Below are 25,430 nucleotides of genomic sequence, written 5' to 3' on the forward strand. Positions count from 1 at the left end.
GAAGGAATTATATCAGAACAAGAGAGCTCTCAGAGCTGTGAGACATTTTTAGAAATAGCAAACAAAACATGGCCCCTTTCTCCCCGCAGTTTGCAGCAGTTGGAAAAAGGCTTTCATAGGGCAGTTACTACAGATTAGGTTCTTTAGAATCACCTGTGCATTGAGACAATCGTTCCCTGAAACAATAGACTTTTCTTCTTTGTTATACCTCTGGTCTTGAATGGAAGCAAAAGATTCAGGATTTCACATCATTGCAAATAATTGCCTTCTATTGAGCAACATGACAATGCTTTCTCATTGCTTAAAATGTGTTGCAAATGTTAAGTGGCTTATATTGTTTGAGCTGTGTAGCTTGAGCTGTTAGTATTAGGACCCTCTTGACTCGGAGTTATAACCACGCTGGCTATTCAGGGATATATTTTAAGGCTTATCAAGCAAGCAATATTTGCCACATCTTCTGGCAATTGTTGAAGTAGGTGGGTTGTAGTAGAGGCTCCCGAAAATCAGGATATCTTTTAGGGCCCCATATGCCTATTTTCTCCTTCTTCCTTTGATGTAACAAAGCCATTTCCACTCCATTTCTGTCACAGAGCTCCCAGTCTACCTCATTACATTTATATTCACATGCTGTGAATCTCCTAATTAATATTTGGGATAAATGTATTGCCTAGGGGAATAAGGTTATGAGATGAGAAATCAATGTGGTTTTTGTTAATGTCATGCAATATTTTGCGTCATTCTTTCATACCTTGTTCTTACAAAGTTAATGTAACAATAATTTTCAGCTGTTGCTATCGGGCCCCTGCCTTGCCCACCTTCTCTTTAGTTAGGATGACTTTTACTTTGGAACTAGAATCTGTTGCATCAATATTAACTACCTTCCAATCTTTCTTGTACTTAACAAAATATCATGTCAGGTAATCTCAACATATGACCAGAGACCTATCCAAGAATTGGCTGGTAGAGGCAGAACTCTTCCTACAATCTACACTTTTTTTTATTTGTTTTTAATTAACATACTTTCCTCCCTTCCTTCTTTCCTTTATACCAAAATTAAAGCACATTTTTGTAGATCATAAGTTAATTCAAAATTCTAATCCTTAAAAATAATTCTTAACTCCACCTCCAAAATGGAATCAAATTTCAAATACTGCTACTGAGTAGTTGACAAGAAAACATTACTGGAAAGGTAGGCTCTTCTCATCAATTAAATTGTCTAGAAACTAAAGTAACTTCCACATTCAGTGACCCTATTCCAGACTAAATACCTAGTGATTTGTCAATAAGGAAGGTAGTATTTGGCCTTGAGTCATCCTTCAATAAGTAAGAAAAGTTTGTCTTTTCTTACTTTGGTAGAAAATGATTTGATTACAGAAAGAATTCAGGCTTTCTCATTGCAATCTTGTAGATTGTCTGCCACTTAATTTATAAAGCACATTCAACTTTTATGAAGAAAGCTTTCTCTATGCACGTTAAATGAGTTTGGTATTTGTGAAAACAAATCTACCTCGATTCTACATCTTCAGCATTCCTTTGAGAATTTAAGAGGTTAGCCACGGCAGGATGTTTCAATCTACTGATGCTTACAGTTGGTTCACTTAATAGTACCTTTTCTTAAATTTTATTCCTTTTAAAATGTCTTCAATATCCCACTTCACCAAGAGATACAATTATTTGTGCATCACAATACTGAAAGCTCCTCAAGGGCAGGCTTATTTTTTTTAATTAGTATCATGTTCATATTAATAATATTCATATTAATATCTATTAATATTCATATCAATACTATTCAAGTTAATATCGAACACATTGTATTTTTCAACTTATATTTGTTGGGTTGAAATAGATTGAAACTGTCATCTATGTTACAAGAACAACCTTTCATAATTAATTGCTCAACTGGGAAAGAGATAATTTACCTTTCTCGAATGTTTCCTGTTTTTGTTGTTTGCATTAAATGAAGGCATATCTTACTAATTTGGGTTATTTTCCTTTCTTTCTTCCCTCACTGCCCATATGTGTTATTAAAGTAAATCAACTTACAGCTAAAGTAGATACTATTAGTAGCACATTCAAAACTCTGGGGAAGTTCAAGCTCTTTCTATCCCCAAGGTAAAGGGAATCTGATTATATTCAAGTGTATGATTTCTATTCTAGGCATGAGCATTTATGCTACTGTACTAGGGGAAGCTGTTAGAGAGATAGGAGCATAAGTAAATGTCTTTTTAATCACTTCCACATGACCTTTGATCAAACTGTCTCTTTGTAGCTTGTGTTACAGCCAGCGGGGGGAAATGATGTGTTGGAGAGTGATGGCCACTGCCTGTGGAAGGCCAGAAATGAACAATGGCACAACTCAAGGAGAAAAGAATTGGGGAAAGCCCCTTAAGCTAGAATCCAAATGAGACAGGAGGGACTTTAAGGTCTCACGTGAGATCCAGCCCTTATATAATGACAAAAAAGCACTACCCCACAAAACCACGTTTTCTTATGCTCTAGTCCTAGCAGCAGCCCATGAGGCTAAAAACTGAGGAATTTCTTGCCTTAGCCTTTTCACTGTGTCCAAGGTCTGACAGATGTTTACTACTAGCTAATACTTACCTTACTACTTACTTTTTCAGGGAGTAGCAGCTCTGCTGAAATGGTGATCTCAGGACAGAAGTAAAATGATAAAATATACAAGGAAGTATATCTAATGTTATATCTGTGTTTTCCTTACATATTTCAAATTTATCTTTTGCTTTACTCCGTCTTTGTTAAGGTTCTCCTCTCAAACTTTGGTCCTTTTCTTAAAAAATTCTACTATACTGGCCGGGCGCAGTGGCTCATGTCTGTATTCCCAGGATTTTGGGAGGCCGAGGCGGGCGGATCACGAGGTCAGGAGATCAAGACCATCCTGACCAACATGGTGAAACCCCATCTCTACTAAAAATACAAAAATTAGCTGGGCACGGTGGCGCATGCCTGTAATCCCAGCTACTCAGGAGGCTGAGGCAGGAGAATCGCTTGAACCTGGGAGTCGTAGGTTGCAGTGGAGCTGAGATTGTGCCACTGTACTCCAGCCTAGTGACAGAGAGATACTCCGTCTCGAAAAAAAAAAAAAAAAAAAAGTTGTACTATACTGAGTTAACCTGAGGTGAGGAGATTATATTTCAAAGTTATTGTCACAAGGTATTCAGCACTTAGAGGCTGTTCTCAAATCTTCTGGTGTCTTAAAATCAAGCACATAAAAATATACTTACTGATGTATTATGTAAACTCCATGTTAGAAATATATACTTATGGCCAGGTGTGGTGGCTCACACCTGTAATTCCAGCACTTTGGGAGGCCAAGTTGGGAGGATCGCTTGAGCTCAGGAGTTAGAGACCGGCCTGGACAACATAGGGAGATCTCCATCTCTATCAAAAAATCAAAAAAATTATCTAGGCATGGTGGCAGACACCTGTGGTCCCATCTACTTGGTGGATGGGTCCCAGCTACTGCAGCCTAGATGACAGAGCAAAACTTGTCTAGGAAAAAAAAGAGATACTATATATATGTGTGTGTATATATATATATGTATATATATATGGATATATATGTGTGTATATATGTATATATATATGGATATATATGTGTGTATATATGTATATATATATGGATATATATGTGTGTATATATGTATATATATGGATATATATTTGTGTATATATATGGATATATATTTGTATATATATGGATATATATGTGTGTATATATGGATATATATGTGTATATATATGGAGATATATACACACACAATATATATACATATATTCACACATACATACATTATATATCAATGAACAAATATATAACATCAGTTTTGAAAATTTTCATTAATAGTTACTTTTAGTGCCTTACAAAATGTTTTTAAAAATCCAGTATATCCAGAATCCTATATGTTTAAGCAGCTTATCCAGTCACTATAAATCTACAGCTGATTTTGGCAAAGATCTAACCTTTCCAAGGACTAGATCTTACTTTTCTAAGCACTAGGACCTCTTCTATCTGTTGAGTGGCTCATTGCATCTTTGCTTCTTTCTTTTTGATTAAGGCAGGGAGTAATTGCCTAATTAAAGTAGTGTTGGGAAGATGAAGTAAGCAGAGTGGAGTCAAATTAGCTAATGGTTCTCAATCTTAGCTATCTAATGGGAATTATTATAGGAGATTTACAAATAGATCCTACCTCCAGAGATTCTGGTGTAGTTGATATGGGGTGTGGCCTGAGCCTTTGTATTTTAAAAGCTTCCTAGGTGACTTTCACATGCATTTAAGGCTACCAACCACCAAATTAAAGGTGAAGAGGTATCACACTTTATCAATTAAGTTTTTCATAGCAGTAATAGTTCCACTAGATTGTATGGATGTAGAACATCAAAATAATACAAATTACATATGGAAATAATGTATAAAATATTACATATAACTCTTACAGAGCTTGAAGAATGGAGCAAATCTCCAGCCAGGAAAAGTCACTAAAATTCCTTGTGTTTCTAAATGATCTATTATTTATGTCATTATTTAATATAAAGTGTGTAATGTTATTTGGAACAATAAGTGCTCTCATTTTTCTGTATGAAGTTACCATTATAAATGATTTTAAAGATGAAAGTGAAAGAGTAACATAAGTAAAAGTGAATTCCAAAGTAAACTTAAATGAATTAGACATTCTTCTACTAGAAATCATCCTCAAAGCTTTACCTAACAACATTATTAAAGTGCATACTAGATGGGAAACTTATGATTAGATTTGGAGTGAAAAACATCATCTTGTGGCATGTACTTCTTGAAGATTTGGATATTTTAGATTTGTATTTGTGGCTCTTAAATTGATTTTTTTTCTTCTTCACTTATAAAAATAATAACTAGGAAGTACAAGGTAGGATATGCAGCAGGCATTCACTTCATTTTATACATACTCATATATATATATATGTGAACCCCAAGAAATCAATAGTTGTTAAAAATGTGGAAGATAAGTAGGGCTTCTTTGGAAATATTTTTTTCAGAGAAATGAGAGGATTATTTGATTTTCATTTTTTATGCTAATTGGGGAAAAAAGGTAAAGGACGTGTAAATAGGATTCATATTTCTCATAGATTTGTTGTAAAATTTAATAGCATTAGTAAAAACTTGGATGGAGAAGACATTGCTTGAATGATTTTATGTTTCTCAGATTATTCTTCACCAGGACTCTATGTAGACGACCACCAGACAAGAGAACTAGGTCTTAGACAGCTTAGTATAGTTTCCAGCATTGCACAGTTACTAATTGATGAAGTCAGGAATGAAATCCAAGTCTGTGTAAATCCAAAACCTCTTCTATCTCTGTTGTAACACCTTACTGTGAGAGATTATCAAGAGGGCTGTGGAATTATCTCTAAACCTCTTAAAATACATGGTGATTTTCAATCTTGCTTCAGAGTTGCAGAAAGTAGGGAATGTATTAAACATGTGATTTAAATATTAAGTATTGAAATAGAGTAAAAATGAATTCCTCATCTATCTTAGTCAGTTCTGGCTGCTGTCACAGAATACTATGGGTTGAGTGGCTTAAACAATACCTGTATTTCTCGAAGTTCTCAAGCCTGGAAGTCCAAGATTAGGTGCCAGCATGGCTGGGTTCTTGGTGGGGGCCCTCCTCCTAGTTCACAGTGGGCCATCTTCTCACTGTATCTTCACATGGAGGAGAAGAGAGATCCGTTCCCTTCATCTCCTTATTGGTACACTATTCCCATCACGAGGGGTTCACTCTCATGACCTCATCTAAACCTGATTACCTCCCAAACACACCACCTCCAAAAAGCACCCAGTTTGGGATTAGGGCTTTAATACATGAATTTTGAGGGTACAGAGAGATTGTCCATAGCGTGATTAAACATTTTTTCTTCAAATATTATTACTCTTAACCTAAGGAGACGTTAAGTGCTGTGAAGATAGAAAAGGAGCTGATGACTGTACAGGCAACAAATAGAGCAAGGCTATGGCCGCAGTGGATGCTGCCCTTGTCCATAGTGAACTCCATTCTTGCTGGATTTAAATACATTCAGGGCCATCCCCGGGAAGATTTTGTGTAGCACCTGCATTTTGTTTTTATTGTGCTATTTCAATTTTTACGCATTTCTTCTGTAATACCCATCTTATGCCTTAGGCTATTGCCACTCACTTTAGTGTCCTGTTTTTAACTTGCAACTCTATTTATTTGGAGCTTACTTTCGTCTTTCCTAACCTGAGAATTTATTTGTTAACACAATCTTTACTAAAATGAATGACTCAAATATGGGCATTTTGTCCAGTGACCAAGACTTTGAGGTTATATTTGGAAGCATAGAAATTTTTTGCACGCTTACAATTATACTTTGAGAACGGCTACTTATTTTGTTACATCTAAGGGTCCTGGTGGCTTTACAGAAACACAGATTCTATGAGTCTTTAAAAAAACATAAGACCACTTATATTTATATGTTAATTTTAAATATTACAAAACAGAACAAAATAAAATTCAAAACAATTTCCAGTGCTTTCATTGTAAAAATGCCAACAAATTTAATGTCTAACAATTCACCTGCTGTACTTTCCTCATTAGATACATAGATAAGAAAATGAGGACCCAAATGGGCCAAAGGAATTTGACAAAGATCACAAAGCTAATTAGCAGTGGAACTAAAATGCAAATCCAAGGCTGTTATTTCCTTATCAATGTTCATTTCAATAAGTAATATTGACTTTTTAGAAAGTCAAGTTATGAAGCTCTAGAAGAGACATGTAACAACACCTCAAGTAAGTCAACAAAGTAGTTGCCTTTGCCAGGAATGTCATCAACATTTATTTTATAGTAATTATATAATATCTTCCCATCTCACCAATGATGGGCTTCCATTAGGTTCTACCAAAAAATTGTTCTTTTGATTGTTTAAAAATTTCTTTTATACTCATGTCTCAGTTTAACAGTTGTGGCAAGTAATCTTTAAATTTTTTTGCTCATGAAACACATTCAGTGCATTGACAAATACAGCTGATTTTACATTCTCAGTGAATTTGTGTCTCTATTTCCTTCTCACTGTCAATGCCAAAGTGGCTTTTCTAAAGCACGATACAACTATTTCCTGTCCTTGTCCCTCCCAGGAAAATGGAAAGCTGGGGAACACGTAGTGCCAAGCTTGGATTTGAGCCTCTCAACTTATTCCCACTTACTAGTGATTACAGAGTAATTGGGAAAAAAATTCATCATGTCTGTTCCTGTGTCCTCAGCTAGAAAATGTGAATGATAACAACAATAATGTTGTGAGCCTCAAGTGAAAAAATTATATGCAAAAAGAGAAGAGCACAGCAGGAAGATAGAGCTAATAGAAAGAATTAAGACTTGGAGTCAAAGTACCTGGCTTGGACTTCTGTTTCTGCCTATACTTGAAGTAATTTAGGAGCGTTACTTTAACCTTTTATTTTATTTTTTCTATAAGTTAATTACAATACTATTAATACTTTCATAAGATCATGGGGAAAATTAACTTAATGAATTATAAGCATTTAGAAAACCACATATAGTCGGTAAACACCTGATATTATTAAACGACTTGTAAACTTTGAAGCAGTGTAAAACAACAAATGTACCTAATATCGGGGCCCAGAAGTAAGCTCCGGACTCTACATTTTTATATTATATAGTATTTCATATACTATTTTTGCCTACTTGAAGAGAGCATTTAATTTAATCAGAAGATTTGCTGGTTTGATTAAATTTAACAATATAAACAACAGTTACTCATGAGAATGTTTTATAAAATCCAGGAAATAAGTAAATTTTGAATGACATTAATTAGGCAAAAAGCTCAGCAATGTTTACTTTGTGGTATTTGATAGAACTTTTAATTTGATTATCAAATAATTTTTTTGGTTTAAGAAAATAGTGGATTCATTACATTTTCTAAATACAGGCAAATTATTATTTTGAAAATATTTTAAAAGAAATATTTTCATGTTATATCTTTGGCGAAAAGCAAATCATTAAAAATTACACTTGCTCAGAAGTACAAAAGATAAAAAAAGTGTATAAAGAAAATAAATCAATTAATCAAAGTTTAAGTGCTTATTATGTTTCAGGGTAGACATGAAAAAATGAATTACCCACAGTTCTTGATGTGATATTGAGCTACAGTGTACTGTACCTACACTGATACACTGATCAGTTTAGATTACTCATTAGTAAACTCAGTTTGTTCCTTAAAGCAAGTCAAAACTTAAAAAGTTTCACTCGCTTGAATTTCTCAACGTGTCTCTTTGAGGAAAGATGTTGAATAAAACTTTTTTTTTTAAGACAAGAGTCTCGCTCTGTCACCTAGGCTGGCATGATCTCAGCTCACTGCAACCATCGCCGCCCGGGTCAAGTGATTCTCCTGCCTCAGCCTCCAAGTAGCTGGGATTACAGCCACGTGCCACCATGCCTGGTTAATTTTTTGTATTTTTAGTAGAGGTGGGGTTTCACCATGTTGCCCAGGCTGGTCTCAAACTCCTGAGCTCAGGCAATATGCCCCCCTCGGCCTCCCAAAGTGCTAGGATTACAGGCATGAGACACTGCGCCCAGCCTTGTAAAACTTCTTTGAAATGCCATTAGTTCCTGTTATTTTTCCCCTGTACTTTACAAGTAAACTGACCGTGCCATTTTATTTGTGTCAATTAGCTTGTGCCTCCCATTTCCATTTTTGTCAGCTACTAATGCTATCTGGCAGCAGTGCTGTTCAGTGGGCCCAGGGGAGCCAAGTGTCAGTTTTTCCAGATGGCAAGCTGCCAGTCTACAGCACACTGCTGAAAGTCACAGACAGACTTCATTTCTTTGCAGAACCAAAGAACATCATTTACTTTATGCACACCTTTGTACATGATCAGCTCACAGTAGTTGATGAAATAGCCCTGAAAAAGACACAGATTGAGAGTGAGACGCAATGACCGAGACAGGGAGAGAAAGAGAGAGATAAGGAGATGCAAAGAGACACAGGAGGATGCTATTTTAGTGAATTCAGCCCATTTTCTGGGCTATTATTGAACAACATACTTATTTTGCAAAAGGAAAGTTTTTAAACATTATTGCCAATTTACAGGAACTTCTCTCCTAATAGCTGGAACAAAATTCTCAATTTGCTCTAATTAAAATACTAGTTTTGGGGAATGAATTTTTCCCCTTTGATATTTAAACAGAACATTAAAAAAAGCTAAATCACTTTAAATGGTCTTTAAATTGCATTCTCTCTATCAGAATTGTTAACTCTTTTTGCCTAAGGAGAAAACCCGCCATGTATGAATATAATATCTGAGTGGAATAGAAAGTGGCTTTTCTATAATAAATATTTTGGCTATTACAGAGTTTGTATTTAAATGGGAAGTATTATGAGTTCTACCAATGGGGAATGCTAAAAGAGAAATATGTTATTTCTTAATAGCCATGTAAATGAAAACCTGAAGCATAGGAAATTGTATGATCTGAAATAATATATCTACAGGTAGAAAGTTTAAATGCAAAGGGCTATAAATCAAAAGATGCAGCAGAACATAGCATATAGGCAGTGAAGGCTGCAACCAAGACAGGGATTTCAGTGTCAAGCCTACTAGGTATCAGAAGATGGGCAATCCCTTTGGGCCTAATCTGTAAATAAGAAGTTTGGTTTGGTTCTTTAAATTGCTCCCTTCTCTCAGGTGATATTGATTATAATTAAAAGTCAAATACCTACTGAGCAAGTATAAAGCATTACTTTGAGATAGTTTTGTTATTATAACACATCTTCATTTTATGATATAGAAAAATGACGTTATTTTGGAAGAGGAATTCAGAAATGCAATGTTTTCTGATGGCTCTGTTTCTTAATACAAACATTGATAATTCCTAGGGCTCATGTATATTGAATAACCACAGTGTGATGCCAGCATCTGAGAGCTATGATTATTGTTGTTCTTAATTTTTTCATCACCTTCAAATGTCTTTAATCAAATATTAATGAATTTTATTCATGTAAGAATTAAAGGAATAAATTATTTTTATACTGGAAATAAGTTATTTTAATTCACAACTAAAAGTGAAATTGTGTTACAATGGGCAATGACAGAAACATGATTATTTTTTAAATAAGATAGCATAAAGCTAGACTTTAAAAAATGTATTTTAAAAATAATAACATTTTTATTTGTTGTATACTACCTTCTTCCAAGATAAAATTTGAATTATAACTTTGAATATTCTTTAAGTTATTACAGCATTTCAACTTTTATTACAAGATAGAAAGTTTATGGCAGGATAAACAGATAAAAAGAATTGCAAAAAATCTTTTCAATTTTAAAAACCCTTCTTGATCATCTCTATTTTACTAAATCTTCTCATTTATTTATCAAAGATTTCCAAAAGTGTACGATGTTAATTCAGATGCTATGAAATTCAAAGAAAAATGAATCATTTGCACTGCATTTCAGAAGCTTAATAAAGGCTGCAAAATACAATGCAACCCTTGGAGTCCACAAGTAGGTACCATCACTATACAGAACCAAATATATACTTTTTAAAAATTTTGACTTAAAGAATTAATTTTATATTCTAAGTATAGAGTTTTTAGATGTAGAATTGCTGGTCAGTAATCAGAGCACTAGTTTTTAAGAAAAAAATCAACTTCGGTATTTTCATAGTAAGAGAAGCAGAGGGAAATTGTCATTTGTTATGAATTTGAAACATATATGTAGATAGCTTTATATTCTATATGAGGAATCTATGGCTCACATTGACTAAATCACTTTCCCAAGATTCAAGTCTGATGATAGAAAGAGCTGTCTCAACTCAGAGAATCCTGGATGTAGCACGAGGGCTCACTCCATTATTTCCTGGTATGGTAAGACTTTATGGGGTTGGGAGGATTTAAAATGTTTTAATTCTTTATTGCTTTTGTCCTCAGTATTGTGAATGCAATGGCTGGTACATGGTAGGAATTTGTTAAAAATTTGAGTTGTTGAGGAAAGGAGTCAATGAAGAAGCTCTAAGGGCATAATTTATATTAGTGTATGATAAAATATAGGAGGCAATGTGTACATGAGAGCATGAGAGTGGCAAAGAGCTCTAGGAGATTGAAGAAAAGAGACTAAAGCCCAGAACTTTCTTTCTCATTGTTTTCTAGCCTATTGTTCAGGCTTCCTCACTATTGTTCCATACAAATATAAAAGACTGAGTAATTTCTAGAGTGCCAGTCTTCTACAAAACTTTCACATACTTTTTCATTAACATAACAGTCCATGCTTCATGTGTTATTAATATAATGACCAGTGTTCTCTTTAATAGGAATTGAGCTCAGCACCCTTTCTCTTGATCTCATTTCATTCTCACAACACCTCTGAGGTAGATGCTACTATTACCCTTGGAAGGCAATGGAACAAAAGCTGAAGCCTTTGAAACTTTCCCTGGTCAAACTGTTGATCAGCAGTGAGCCTGGGATGTGGATGCTGTGCTGACTGAAGGAGAGTTTCTTCTTGTAACAGCTACAGGAGTATTCTTCATCAAATATGTATTCTGCATAAATTAGTTTCATAGGTTATAAATAGAAAAAGAAAAAAAATAGCAGCTCTGTTTTATGTTCAAATAATACATTGGAACCAAGACACCTATTTGGTTTATTCAAGATTTCTCTAGAATTTTAAATGGTTATATGCATTACATTTTCAACAGAATACAGGAATAATATATGTTGCATTTCTTAAAAGTATTTGACCATGTAACACCTGTTTAAAAATTATTTTTTCCTAATTTGTTAAATTCGTTTTCTGGGTTACTGTCTATTAACCCTCTTATCTTCTCCAAATATCTCAGCCCTCTATCATAGCTAGCCCCAGATCATTACTTGCCATGATAAAACATATACAAGGTAATTAAGAAATATTTCTTCAAAAGTAAGTGCATATAGTAATCTGATATTTTGCTGCTATTTCCTTATTTTGAAACTGCTTTTTTTTCCGAAAACTGTGAAAGTCTAAATCCGCTGTTGTTGTTTTTTTTTCATATACTTGCTAATAAAATTTTAATTATCCGTTAGCTGAAGCCATTTGTCGCTTTGGACTTAAGTTTTTTTTTCAATTACAGTGAATTTTTTTGATGGCAGGAATGATATCTCATTCATCTTGATGTTTTTCAATGCAAGTAGTAGAATCTTAATAAATGTCGAATGTGACTACTTTTCATTTCCTCTTGGATCCAACATTCCTGTGAACACTTATGCATAGGCTATGTTTACTTCTATCCCGTCCATAATTAAGGTTATTTCAGATCTTGAGAGATGAGGTTTTAGATAGCAGAGATCTTCTCAAGTTAGACTGATTAATGGTCCTAGCTTTCATATAACTTTTCACTGGTAAAGCAAAAGGCATGGAATTTATTTCTTCTTACCAAAGAATATTTCATAAACTATATATTTTTTTCTGATTGTAACAAATAACAATTTGAGATATCACAGCATCTGCTCACACTAGGAAGCCTAAGGGAGAGGAGATTACAGTTATCCAGTTTGGATATGACAGGTCTTGAGGCTGGGAATGGAAAGGGAATATCAGCTTCAAGCAGTGGTGTAAATAGGGTGGTGTGGTCACACTGCTTACAAACACAGAAGGGGAGAATAGGGCCACAAGTTTTGATCTGGGTGCCTTCAGATAATTCCTCCCATGCGTCTGGGATGACTCTTGTTAGTCTGCATTGTATAGTGGCCCGGCTTCATCTTAACCTTTTTGTTCATCTGTAGCCTTGTAACCACTTTTACATGTTCCTACTGACTAGCCTTGTATCAAGGCTAGTTCCTACTGACTAGCCTTGTATCAAAACATGTCTAACCTGTTGCCTACACAAGGTTATCTTTCACTGAGTCCCTGAGAAATTATTCCTATGCCCTGCTTCTAATCCCAGTCAGGTGTAGTATTTTTCTTGCGATACCTCCCCAGTCGTGGACTTAACAGAAGTTATCATGATTCTAAGACTCATTAACTTATGGCTTTCTGTATTTATGGGCTTGTGCTAAACTGACTCAGTTTTCCTTTTCTCCTAATTTTTTCTCTCAATTCTGTTCTTGGTTTTCTTTGTATATTGTCTGAATAAATTCTAATCATTCCTGTCTCTACTGGTGGCACTAGATATGTTTATGAATGTTAAGTGATAAATAGATGTCTGTGCACTAAAAACCCATACAATTATACATTTCAAATCTACATATTTTGAGAATATTTTTGCTCTTGTTATTGCTTTTTAACAGTCAGATATTCTTTCTCAGCCAGGATTGTCAAGTCAGATTCAAATCAAGCATGGCAATGTTCATTAAACTATGAGGATGCAAAGGCATAAGAATGATACAATGGACTTTGGAGACTTGGGGAGAAGAGTGGGAGGGGGGAAAAGGATAAAAGACAACAATATGGTGCAGTGCTTACTGCTCGGGAGATGGGTGCACCAAAATCTCACAAATCACCAGTAAAGAACTGACTCTTGTAACCAAATACCACCTGTACCCGAATAACTTATGGAACAATAAAATAAAATAATAAAAATTAAAACAAAACAAAAACAAAAAAAATTAACTGTTACAGCAGAGCAAGAAAACTGATATTCTTGCATGATTGATAACAAAAGATGTGTCTGTTTTACCTATTTTATGTGGCTTATAAACCGGTTTTGAAAGTAATTTCAGATTTTTCAAAAGATAACATTATCACAATAATCAGTCACTGGATTTCAGTCATCGTTTAAGAATATTTACTTTCATAGATAAATCCTGCCCAAGAATATACAAATTAGTAATAGATAAGCCTAGTTTAAAAAAAATAGTAAATAATCAGAAATCTCACCATATAAGTGCCATTCACTTATTCATGTGTGATGGGGACTTTTACTAGACTCGGTCCAGAAGCTGCAGTTCTAGCCAATCTAATGCCTTGGCTTAGTTTTGTTTGCCTGGACGAGTGGTGAGCTGAAGTAATGCCAGAGTGAAAATCTCAATTCAGAGACAGCAATGTTTTCTTGACTCTCAGGGCTGATCTCATTGTTGCTGCTAATTCCAACTTGGCTCCTGCTGATCACTGGCAAAGGGATCTGATACTGTTTTGTTTTCAATTTGGGGAAATATTTTAGAATTTGCCTTGGGGCAGAAAGCTCAAGTTAAAACTGGTCTCATGCCAGCAAAATGAGAAGTTGTCAATACATGTTTGTTGAATTGAATTGAACACTCCTGGATGCAATTAGTATTATGACAGGAAAGAGGAGGCTGGTGGCAATTACTCAATATTTGTGCATCACCTACTATATAATAGTATGTATGAAAGAGAGAGCACAGTTTACATCTCTGACCTTCAATAGCTTCCAATCTTGTAATGGCTGACAGTGAGACATACTGCACTTCCTTACAAAACATATAGAAATAATGAGGGAGAGCAGAACAAACCTATCACTGTGCCCCAGGCAACATTATAGAGAAGTTTCAAACCATGTTTCAAGACAAGGCTGTAAATACACATCCTTGGCAAATTATACCAATTATGCCTCCCTGGTAAGGTTGTCATGCATGTAAATATTTACCTATCACTTAACATAATGCTTGCCATCTAGTCAAAGCTCACTCAGCAAGGAACAATCCTACAGAATCAGGGTTGGGGCCTCTCGGCCATTTGCAAGTTGCAGTGCTTCCTTCTGAACATGAATTTGGAAAGCAACCTAGGTAGGAAACCACAGCAGAGCAAGGCAATTGCCCCAGGAAATTTATGTAAGTTATAACTTACAAGGCAGTGGAACTAAGCATTAGGTATTTTCTAGGTCTTTATAGCTTACGTTTTCTCTTGCAGTCTCTCATGCTGGTTACTTTGTAATAGCTCTGGTAAGAAAATTTGAGAAATGCCCCTCTAAAGTCTTAATGAGATAGAAAATATAATTGGATAGCATCTTTAATACGCAAGAGAGAGACATGGAATTACAGGGAAGAAAGTAAGACCAAAATAATGTTCAACTTAATCTTTAAAAGTAAAAAGCATTGTGTAGGTTTTTTTTTGTTGTTTTTTTTTTTTTTTTTTTTTGTCTGAGCACAAGGAGTAGTATCAAATGTCTGTTCAGATAGTTGGTATGGTCCAGAAATCAAATGAGAGACCTCTTATTCTATGTGCTGGGTAACAAGTTTGGATATGACAATTGTGTTTTCCTGAATAAAAATACAAGCAATTAACTAAGAACACTTCCCACTGATTTCCATCTCTTAGAATTTTATACCATTTACTGCCTAAATTTAAATTTGTGCTTGGTTAAAAAAAATAGTTCTCCACTGATCTAATTTTCCCTAATTTATATATGATACAAACACACACACACACACACACACACACACACACGTATGTAAAACACCTCTAACTAGACTCTTTTTATTTTTACTAACTCATATTTACTTCTTGACAATATCTATTTCTCTTCGTATCCATGACCTGCTTGCTATGGTTTGTATGTGTCCTCTTCTAAATTCAGATGATAAAACTTAATTAGCAATGTGATGGTATTAAGAGGTGGGACCTTTAAGAGATGACAAGGCCAAAATTGCTCCTTCCTTTTCAATGGGATTAAGTCCCTTATGAAAGAGACTTCACAGGGTGTTCTGCTTACTTACCCTTTTGCTTTCTGCCATCTGAGAACACAGTGTTCCTTCTTTCCAGAAAATGCAACAACAAGGGTCCATCTTGGAAGCAGAGGGCAGCCTTCACCAGACAATCAAACCTGCCACCTGCCTGTTCCTTGATGTTGGACTTCTCAGCTTCTAGAACTGTGAGAAAATAAATTTCTATTTATAAATTATCTGCTTTCAGGTATTTTTGTTGGAGCAGTGCAAAACAGACTAAGACAATGATTCTGGCCGCAGTTTGATATTCATTTAAGTTTCTATTTAACATCTTGTTGCTGTGGTAAGAGTGTTCATGTGACTGCAGTTGCTTCTGCAAAGATCACATGAAGGTACTAGTTAATAAGGAGCTTAATTTTTGCTTAGTCTCAGAGTCTTATTTGTCTTGGATCACTTTCCTCACCTTTGTCGTAATTTGTCAATATTAGTGGCTCTCACGCTATGGTAAGTCTCTGAATCTTCTGTGGAGCTTCTCAAAGACACAGATGCTACCACTGTAGCCTAGGGTTTCTGAGTCAGATCCTGGATGGGATTGAGCATTGGAATAACAGATGCATCATTAGAAGATCTCAGGGTGAGTTTGCCACCCCTTAGATTTACTTACATTCCATAAGAAAGGTCTGTTTATACACGTTTTGCTGCCCCCAGCTGCACAGATTTTTACTTTGCTTAGTAGGCCTAATCTGCCAGTCCAAATTTCTACTCCTAACGTATAAACTTGTGCATTGACGTTAATTCATCAAGTTTATTTCTTCCATTTTGATAACTATTAAATCATACTGAATGTCCAGCAAATACATTTTATTTGAAAATGCTATTAAAAACTAGGTTTAAATTAATTAATATGGTACATTAGTTAATGGTATAGGTTAGATAAATGCATTTTAATTTTGTTTTCTGAGAAAATGCTTTAAACAATATATTACATTAGTAAAGAAAATTCCACATTGTAAACTGAGCTGTTGATGTAGTTATTTTATCTTGATTAGTGTTTTTGAACCCTTCAAATCAGGCCCAACAATAGGTCTCCTATTCCATCTCTGTGCATCGCTAATCTATTATCACTTTTAGGGACATTAGTTAAGAAGCCCACAACAATTATTTGGTATTATATCATAATTACTCTTCTCTCTGGATAATTTAACTTTTTCAAGAACACAAAGTAATACAAGAATCAAAATATTATGTCACAAAAAATGTTTTTAAAGTTTTTTGTTCCATTATAAAAATAGTTTAAAAAACGGAATGCAAGAAACTTATTCACATGTTCCAAAAAATTGTTTAAAATAGATGGGATGCTTAATGTGATTGCCATTAAGAGAAATCAGTAAGGAAACTCTTCAGCCATTGAAGCAATCAAACACAGCTGAGTAACATTTATTGGAAACCATGATATATTTTATAAATCAAAGATGGTAAATCAATATCAAGGTTGAAGGTGCGCCTGTGGTGATCAGTCTTGGTTGCATTTTCTTGACAGGTGACCACATAATATGGATTGGGAAGAGGCTTATATTGAACAGAGGGAGATAAACTGATATCTGGGTCATTCACTGCATACAGCCACAAAGAAGATGGGAACTTAATGAATGAGTCTTCTTATGTGCATATAATTACATAAACAAACAAGAAATACTCATGTGAGAGTAGTGGCATTGTCAAATTAAATGGTTAGTATATGTTAGAGGTTACAAAATTAAAAATAAGAAGCTGCATCATAAATCATAGAATCTGTGAAGCAAAAAGTACCTTAGAGAATGTAACTCAAGACTCTCATTTTACAGATGTGAAATAAAGAAGCAGAGCAGATAAACGATTTGCTCAAGCCAAAATAATCGGTAATGTCTACATCGAGAGACCCAGATGCTATTCTTTCTGTTTCTGATGTATATTTGTAATATCCAGGAATGACACAAAAACATACATAGACATGTAGAATTAATGTAATGTTTCTATGGTGAAAGATATTTAGCTAGTTGGTTTTCTGGAGTTTCATTTCTATTTTCCCAGAAGTCGAATTTTATTTATAAAAGGTAGACCTCCAGAGAAATCCACAAAAGTTTTCATGTCAAAAAACATATTTTCCATTGCAGTTGAAAAAAGGAGTGGGGGAAAATTTTGGTTCGTGTAACTTTGAGAAGAAAACATTGAAATCTAAAATGTTTTATTATAAATTTAAATAGTCACAGTAAATAACATTTCTTATATGGTTTCTAGGTTGACATTCTATAGTATGTGTCTACTCTTCTCAGTACCCCTAAACTTCAACTTCAGTAAGTGAGAATTTGTGACTAGGAATGTTCGAAACGGAACATGTTTAAAAAGGAATGTTATTTGTCTCTGTTAGCATCGAGATGAGCTATTTCCCTTCACTGTCAATCAATGTAATGATTTATTGTTGTCTTCTGACAAATATTGTAAATCACCATGGAGAATTTTACACCTCCAGTGTTTCTATTCACAAACTCTAATTAGTGTTGAATCATCTCCTACCCTAATTCTCAGTGACTCTGTGTGTCAGTTACCAATTGCTTTTAACAAGCCACTCCAAAGCCTAATGGCTTGAAGTAACTATTTAGTTCATGAATTCCACGGGTTATCAATTTGGTATCAACTGTGTGGTTCTTCTCTTGGTCTTGACCAAGCTCACTCATTCAATAGAGTTACCTGTTTGTCATTTGGAAGACTGCTGCTGGGAACTGAATGGCTGTGTGCTGTGACGACAGAAGTGGCTAGGCCACATGTCACCCTCAAACAGCAGGCTAGCTGTGGCTTTGTCAAATGTGGTGGTGGCAGGGATCCAAAGAGCATAAATAGCAAGAAAACATCATTGTGCAAAAGGTTTTAAGTCTCTGCTCACATCATAATGCTAATATTCTCTGGGCCGATAAATATGACATGGCCAACCCAGAGTCAGGAGGTGAAGAAACAGGCCCCACCTCTTGATAAAAATACCTGCAAAATCACACCACAAGCCATAAATTCAGGGATGAAAAGAATTTTTCATCAATTTTACAATTTACCACATGTTGGTGCTGCTCATAACTGAGGAACTGCCTGCATAGACTGTCATAAAATTAAATAACTTGTTCAATGTCCCATACATAGTCAGTTTTAGAGAAAGCTTCAAGCCAAGGTATGTTTGATTCTAAAGCTGTTGAACCATCTTTTGGCAGATCTTAAATGTATTTCACTCATATTCTACTTTCATCTCCACTGTATTATCCTAGTTTAAGCCATCATCTCTCACCTGGATATAGTCTTCTAATTGATCTTCCTGTTTCCAACTCCCCTACCTGCAATACATTTTCCATACATAATCTGAGCAATATTTTAAAATGTAAATCAGATTATGCTATTTCACTAATTTAAACCTTTCCATGGCTTGTCATCCTAGTTAGATAATAAAAATCCAAATTTCTTATCTCGACTCTTAAGATACTACAAGATATCTCCCTTCCTTTGCTCCACAACATCCATCATTCTATCTTTCCCAGGATTCATTATGCTTGAGCTACATTGACCTATTCACTATTTCTTCAGTATGTTGAGCTTATTTCCCTTTAAAGCTTTTCTAATTGCTGTTCCTCAAGATAGAACTTCTGAAAGGAAGCCTCTTTATTCTCTTGAACTACTTATCTTTCTCTCTCATTACACAGGGCTCGCTGCCAATGTCACCACCTATAGAAAGAACTTTCTTGACTACTCTGTGTAAAATCTCATGCTTCTTCTCTGGGTTCTTCTCAAAGGCAATTTATTACATTAATTTGGGGGTGGGGGCCAGGGAGGGGTATCAATATAGCACTCATTCATATTTGAAATTATCTTGCATATTCATTTACTTTCATAAGATATATTTCCTTTCTAATCTTATAAACCAAATAACAGTAGAGACCTTGTGTATCATAATCACTGCTACATTCTTAATGAAGGAACATTGTTTGACACAATATTTATTGAATTAAGAAATGACATGCTTCACAACTTGAAAAAGCTCTGAAAAAAATGATACAGGGCTCTTTCCATACTCCTTGAACTTTCAGTAATAACCCAAAGCCCAACAATTTCAAAACTCAGTCTCCTGAGTTTTTTTTTTTTTTTTAATATGAAAATCTACATTGTTGTGCATGGCCCTAAAAGGATTAAAGCATTCATCTTCAGGGTGTGTAGGTCAGATATTCATTCAGGGAATCTACATAACCAAAGATAAAACAATGGTCTTTGTTTGAAATTCTTTTTCTCTACCACCTAAGTGACAACTATATCCCTACCAGATATGACAAAGGGGTAGTGTTAAAGGGTGAAGAAAATTGAAGACCTGAATGATGGAGAGAAGTAAATATTGATAGGAAAAAACATAAATAAGTATTGATAAGAAAAACATTGTGGATCTAGTGACACAGAAGACAAACTTTATTGACTTGCTCTGATTAGCCCTGTTTTCTTTTAACTTGGTAGAGACAAAAATATAAGCTATGCCTGGAGTATTTTTGTTATGCCTGACTGAAATATAGGCAGCTGTGTTTTAGATGATTTATGAATATTTTTTAACACAGATTGTGTAAAGGATTTCAGTCCCAGTGGAATAAAGTATACTTGACAGCAGAGTTATAACTAGAAAAACTGGTAAGAACAGACTTATGGAGATTAAAAAATGTGTCCTAGATTTAAGTGTGTACACCAAATAGTTCAGTCTTAAAATTACCTTAAAATATTGGTAAAGAAAGAAAAATAACTGTTAAACTGCAAAATATATTATCTTTTCTCTCAGTGCTGCTCATTGAGGTATATTTTTTAATGCTGTGTGGGCATTGTAACAAAATCGGCTTCTTGAGAATGCGTATGTTGGAATATTGATATTTCCAGAAGATTTGTGATATAGCAACGTGTCTAAAGAGTCTGCTTTAGACACTGACTAGAAGGAGCATATATCTTACTCTGTTTGATTCTCAGTTGAGAAATGCAGAATACTCTGTATCCTTATTATATATTATGTGTAGATGTATGTATCGAGTGTTCTTATTTTTGAATTTTTTGTTTGCTTTTTATTAAAATGGTAAAATTTCTGCTCCCAGATTTATTTAAATCTTTATAAGCCTGCATCTATAAGGTTATTCAACAATGTGCTTTTTTAAAAAAATTGCTGTGATTGTTGTTCTGTTTCAATGTATTTACACCCTTGAATATAGCAACTATTGAAACATAGCTATACACCCAAATAACTTGAGTATTTAAGACTCAACATTGTCTACTCAATCATTCAATAAAATATATTCACTGAACATCTACTAGGTGGAGGGAACTAGATAAGTAACAATTGAAAATTCTAGATAAGAAGACATACCTCTTCTTAAAAAATAATTAAAATTATATTTTAGTGAAGACAGTACACATTAACAAATCAGTAAAACATCAGATGGCAAACACTGTGTGAAATTATATATAATACTTTAAACGGGTGAATTTATAGTAAGTGAATTTTATCTCAATAAATTACTAAAAAAATACTGCATACAAACTGATATTTACAGAAATGCAAATTAATGTTTACAGAAACGTGACCGCTCCAGGTAGATTCCTTGAAGCCTGATATTAGCTGGTAGGCACAGCACAGCAGTTCGGTTCTTTACTGCTGACATCTATTCTGACTGGGGTAGCCTGTGTTCTGATTGGTCAGAGCAGAGAATTTGCCAGTTACTATTTGATTATCACCTCTGCCCTCAGGGAGAGGATTTGGAGTAGAAAAACACTGAAAGATAAGCAAAAGTTGGAGACAGAGATGTGAGGCCAAGAAAAATGCAAATAGTAGAAATTAAAAAGCAGTAGTCTACTGGGATAGAGGCTTAGGAGAGTTTCTTAGGGAATGATCATGGAACCACAGGCATCAGAATACCAGAGTGGCTTATCAGAAATCCGGAGCTCCCCCACAAATGTAGGGAATCAGATTTCCCTTGGGTAAGACTAAGCAAATTGCATTGTAATACCACTAGATAATAAATTATTAATAAAAGTATTCTCATCAGATAATTTTTAATGTTTTAAACTAAAAGTGGTAGAGCCAATAGGTTAGAGCACATCTTTAGTACTTGCAGAGTTTGATTGGCATTATTGAAACAGAAGAATGACTGTGAAAACTAGACAGAGAGGTTTGTTTCAGATTTGAGGATAGGAATAAAATGGCTTACAGAGAAAGCTGGAGAAGATGAAATTACTGGAGTTTTGCTTTATTTAGGTAAATCAATGTTATAGTCTAATCCTAAAAATTTTTTTTAGCAATTAAAAAACAAAATATAATGATAGAGATACACTTCTAGACTCTCCTGGGGAAATATAGAGCTGGAAATAGCATCACTTCTAGACTCTCCTGGGGAAATATAGAGCTGGAAATAGCATCACTTCTACACTTAGATGAAAAATAGTTGGACACACTGTAAGTTCATGAGTTTTTTGAGCCGAACAGAAACTTGTGGTCACAGTGCAAGAAACTGGCCTAAGATCTAAGGAAATACAGACACCTGCAGAAAGAGATGAAATGCCAGAACTTGGAACAGATGTAGCTTGACACAAGTAAAAAGAAGTAAGTTGGAATATTTAACAAATTGGTGGAGGTCAAGTGTAGGTTGGTGAAAGAGTGTGAACCCTTGGGTCTGGGCACATAAGGAGAGTTCATATCCTTTGCAGGTTTTCTCCTCTAGTAACCCCAGTTGCCTAGAATGGTGGTGAAGTGTCCCGTCTTGAGTAGACCTGAGGGAGGAAAAGTGACTGCCTGGGAAAGACACAAAACTCTACCCAAATGCTTCTTCCCATTCTCTTTTCAGAACAGAAGTCTTAATCTGTATTAAGGGGAGGGTATCAAACACGATCATATTTAGTGTATTTGCAGTAAGCCATCATAGCTGGATGTAGGTAATAGGGAAAAAACCTATCTGAGGGGAGGGGGCCAGAATACTTGCTGGGAATAGAACTACAGTTTGGGGATGGGAGGTAGAAAAACTAAAAAGATTTTGGCTCTGACAATCAGGTACGCATTGCCTACTTAATACTGAGACTAAATCAACACAATAGAAATGACCCCTACCCCTTCACTCCTGCTCCCAACCACCATCATGAGCCTAACAAGTATCAAGTAACAAATAGAATTGAATACTGCAAGAAGAGTTTCAAGAGCAGGAAGACAGACCAATCCCAAAGCACAGTGCAAAGGGGATACCTAAAGCTAAAAGTGAAATCAACATTTAAAAGCTATCTTGCAAATCTGCCCCACCTTAAACCTGAGGGAATGCTAGGGTATCTGAAGAGAGTGGTGCTATGAAGTTAATTAAGGAAGAAAATCCTCAAAGCCAGGTCATCTCTATCTTAACTCAAATGCTAAAGGCCTAGCAGAGGTAAGAGTATGCACATTTCCAGTCACGAAAACAAAACAAAAAAACAAAAAACAACAACAACAAGATCGATTTACGTCTGTTCTGTATTATTATACATGTGATGACCATCTTTCAACCAAAGATTAAAAGACAAGAAAAAAAAGACACAATGTCAAGAGATAAATTAATCAGTAGAATTAGATCTCAGGGCACAGATGTTGAAACTGTTTTACAGGAAGTATAAAATAACATTTTAATATGTTAAGTTTTGTAATAAAGAAGGAGGACAACATAGTATATAGATGAATTCAGCAGAAAGAAACTATAAGAAATAATCAAATAGGAATAGGAGATTTTTTAAAAAACACAATAACAGATATAAAGACTGTGTTCTATAGGATCATAAGTAGACTCAACAGCTCAATTAAAAGTCAGTGAATTTGAGGATACAAATTTGAAACTGAAATTAGCAAAACAAAACCACAGTAAAGTGAAAATAAATAAATAAATAAAAAGAACAGAGAATACAAATCTGTAGGTAAATAGTAAACTTCTAATACACACAAGTGGCATCCTAGTAAGAAGATAATGAGAGAGAGAAAACAAGGCAGAAGTAATATTTGAATAAATAATGGCCCAAATTTTCTATAATAATGATAAATATCAAACCACAGATATAAAAATTAAAGAAATATAAAATCAGATAAATATCAAACAAAGCATGCTTAAATATATCATACTCAAATGGCTAAATACAAAAGACTAAAAGAAAATCTTGAAGGTGGTTAGTGAAAAAATAGGCAAATAAAGCAAAACTCCAGTCAGAGGAATAAATGCAAAAATTACAACAGACTTTGAATTTGGAGTGATATATTTAAAGAGCTGAAAAAGAACAACAACAAAAGTCAATCCAGAGTTTTATACCCAGTGATATATATTTTAAAAGTAAAGTAGAAATGAAAACAGTCTCAGCAGAGAAAAACTTGGGGAACTCATTGCCAGCAGGTCTATTCAACAAAGCTATTAAAGTTCACACATGAAAGAAATATAAGACCATACAGAAAATTTAAGTTCACAAGGAAAGGAAGTACATTTGAAAATACAACAAATAATGGTAAGATGAATTTCATTTTGTCTTCATTCTTTTAATTGCTCTTAAAGGTAACTGCCTGATTGAAGTAAAAACAAATAGCAAAGTATCATGTTTGTTACATATTACAAGAACATTTTATGACATTAGCACAAAAGATTAAAGAAACAATTAGTTATATATTTTTCAAGGTTCTTACACAGCAGGTATAGTGGTATAGTGTTATTTGAAGGTGCAGATAAAATGCATTTACTAAAGATATATATTATAAACATACAACTACCAATAATATTTTTTAAAAAGAAGTATAAAAATAAGACACTAGGGGAGATAAAACAATGAAAAATACTCAATTAATCCAAGGAAAGGAAGATAAAGGAGTGAGGTGTAACAAAAGACAAAAGGGATACATTGAGAATAGCTACCAAAATGTTAGATTTTAATCCAGCAATATTAAAAATGTCACATTAAATATGAACCAAGTAAACCCACCAAATAAAAGGCAGAAACTGTCAGATTGAATACAAAAACATAATAGAAATCTATTATTCAACAAGCAACTCACTTTAATACAAAGAATAATTTATTAATATAAAGATTTTTTCAACAAAGTTGCCCAGACAATTCAATACATAAAAATGAAACAGTGTTTTAAATAAATCATGCCAGGACAACTGTATATCTACATGCTAAAGAATAAAGTTGAATCCCTACCTCACACTATGCACAAAAATTGAGTCAACATGGATCATAGACTTAAGTGTCAGAGTTAAAACCAGCAAAGAAACCATAGTGGATTTTGTGATATTGGGTTAGGCAGTAGTTTTTCAAGTATGACATCATGAATACAAGTAACAAAAGAAAAAGAAAAGATGAATTGGCTTTATAAAAATGAAAACTTCTGTGACTTCACAAGATGCCATCACAAAAGTGAAAAGAATGGGAGAAAGTATTTGCAAAAAAAAATACATATACATATATACATACATAGATATATATTTATATATCTGATTTGACAAGAAACTTACCCAGAATACATAAAGAACATTTAAAATTCAGATATCAAAAGACAACTCAATTTAAAATGTGCAAATAATTTGAACAGGCATTTATTTAAAGAAGATGTAAAAGTGGCCAATAAGCACATAAAAAGATGCTCAACATTATTTATCATTAGGAAAATGCAAATTAACACCACAAAGAAATCCCACCACTCACCCATGAGAACAGGTAAGACACGATAAAAAAGACACGTAATAACAAGTAGCCTTGTAGTGTAGTTTGAAGTCAGGTAGTGTGAT

The sequence above is a fragment of the Pongo pygmaeus genome, chromosome 17 (genome assembly GCF_028885625.2).
Source record: "Pongo pygmaeus isolate AG05252 chromosome 17, NHGRI_mPonPyg2-v2.0_pri, whole genome shotgun sequence".
Classification (NCBI taxonomy): Eukaryota; Metazoa; Chordata; class Mammalia; order Primates; family Hominidae; genus Pongo; species Pongo pygmaeus.